Genomic DNA, 2635 nt, shown 5'->3' on the forward strand with positions numbered 1-2635 from the left:
AGATTTAGCATCAAGATTAAAAATTGAATGCCATACTCTTGAAACACTCAAGGCTAATTGGGATGCCACTATGGATCTTATCTTGCAACATGGAATAAACCATTTTTATCTAAGTATGGTTTAATTCCCAAACCCTAGCTTACAATCAGAAGGCAATCCTGACAAAAATAAGGGGGGAATGTATAGAGAGATTAGAGATATTAGAAATCACAAGAAAGGCAATTTTTTTCTATTAAGGAACATAGTCATGTATATAGTGACCGAGCTAAGGTATGGAGTATACTCTAAGGGGGAGTTCCAATTTTTGAAGTTTTGTTATATATGTATTGATTGATAATGACAAGCATTTTTGCCACTAGTGCCAAAGGGGGAGGTTGTTGACCATAGAGGGAAACTTGTCTATTAGTGCAAAACACTTAGTCATTTACAAGGTAATGTTGGTCAGTCATCACTATGACTGAGTCTTCATACAGGCTGAGCTTTAAGAAGAGAAGTGGAGAAGTTTAGTTGGTGCTGAGACAAATATAGTTGTCAAATGCGCAAGCATCGTTGAGCATTTCAATGGTTGCCAAGTGATTCAGGAGGCAATATGCATCGAGCAATCCAGAAGGTAAAATTAGTTATAGCCGAGTCAAGTTCATGACGAGGGACATCAAGTTAGAATAAGAAGAGCTGAGTGCTAGAAGCTATATAAGCTGAGTAATACATTTTGTGGTGTTTGAGTTTGGAATGGCACAAGCTCATAGGTAAACCATTTTGCAGAGCTGAAAGCATATTTATATGATTGAGGAGTAAACCATGGAGGAAATTACGCGTGTAATTGTGGATCATTAATCCTTATGTTATGAGATTAGTTTTAATTGGAAAATTAGAAGGACTAAGCAACAAAAAGGATGAATCTAGATCATTGCAGTGCAGAGAGGAGATAAAGTATATCTACCCCATTAAGGTGATTGTATATTGGACAGAGAAGATCTTTCATCAATAAGTGTAAGTCAAAGGATTATGATATTGATTTCATTCTAACTAGTGGATCAGGTGAATCTCTTTACAAAGTGGTTCTAACAGACCTTTTGTAAATCTCCTAACATAGTACTCACTTTATTGTGATGTAAAATCTTTTAATCAAGGTAGACTTAACAGTCTTGTAAGCTCTTAACATGGTAGACCCCTCACAAGGTGGATCAAAGGAAGTGATCAAACTTTGTAGCCCTAACAAACAACTACAGTAGTGAATATCTTATAAGTGTCATCCCCACTGTAGTTTTACCTTCATCTTGAAGGGTATTTGCGTTACCATATCTATTGTCATGTGTTCATTATTGCTTTTATGTTTTATTCATGTTATTAGATGTTAGATCTAACATTACATGTTGTTATATGTAGATGCATGTTAAGGTTAAGGCAGAGATGTGTATAGTGAATTAAGTATGAACGTGGTTCATGGTTGAAGTAGTAGAAGTTTTATAGATCCTGATTCACCCCCCCCCCCCCCCCCCCCCCCCCCCCAAAACATCTTGCTTTCCCTATTTCCAACATTTTCTCCTTCTTGTTTGTTAAGTTTTGATTCTTGTATTAATAATGTATCTTATTCAAAAAATGTTAAATTGTGCTTGAGCAAGCACTTTTTGTTAGGGGCATTTAGGCCCATAACATTTCGTGTTGTTAGCTTCATGGATCTATGGGAAGGAACTTCCCCTTCCTTATATTCATAAGAATGTTAATCCTTTTTGAAATAAATATTTTACATAATATAAAAATTAATAAAAAATATATAAGGCTTAAAATTATTTTTACCTAGAAAAAATACTTACTTAGAATTGGTCGATTGGTGCAAAATAATTCATTAACACATTAATGCCATATAATTTTGTAACTCATATACAATGTATTTAGGGTCTCATATATGACTTCAATGTCACATTCTTTATGTAATTTTCTACTTTTTAATACACACACTCTTTTGCTCTTTGTTGCAACTTACTCTGTGTCTCTATGTGGCTTCTTAAGTGCAACTTGTGCTTAAATTTAAGCTGTCGCATACCAATTTTTAACCACCAAACACGAATAATTTAGAATCTATCCCTTATATTTTTGGAGCAACCATTGTTTAAGATTTAAAAATAATTATTGAGAAAAAAAACATAATTGTATAAGATTCTTTCCCTATTTTTAAAGAATATTTAAGAGTTTTATTTGAACATTCTATTTTTAGATGGCCCCGAAGAAATAAGTAGCAAACATGAGTAACCATAAGATATACTCAACATCAAATTAGTACAAGTGCCCACTTCTTTAAACCCCCGCCCAATGAGAAAAACGGATCATGTAGTTAGTTGGTTCGTGGAGGGTACGGGGAATGTCCAAAATGAAAAGACTTTTGCTCCTCCTCAACTAACTTTTAGGCTTTCCTCCTCCTTTAATATTAAGTTAATTTTTTTTCTTCCTCCTCCTTAATGCTAACATGTTTCATTTAAATTTATTTTAGCAAATACTATAATTAAAATTATTGACCCAAATTCCTTCATATTTTTCCCTCCTTAAAGCTTGAGCATTTTCCGCGCGGGGAGCGGGAGCTTAGACCCGCGACATGCGCACCGCTTAACCCTGCGCCGCACCCAATCCCAAAGATTTC

This window comes from Cupressus sempervirens, chromosome 1 (genome assembly GCF_028749045.1).
Source record: "Cupressus sempervirens isolate cs-2001-9-10 chromosome 1, ASM2874904v1, whole genome shotgun sequence".
Classification (NCBI taxonomy): Eukaryota; Viridiplantae; Streptophyta; class Pinopsida; order Cupressales; family Cupressaceae; genus Cupressus; species Cupressus sempervirens.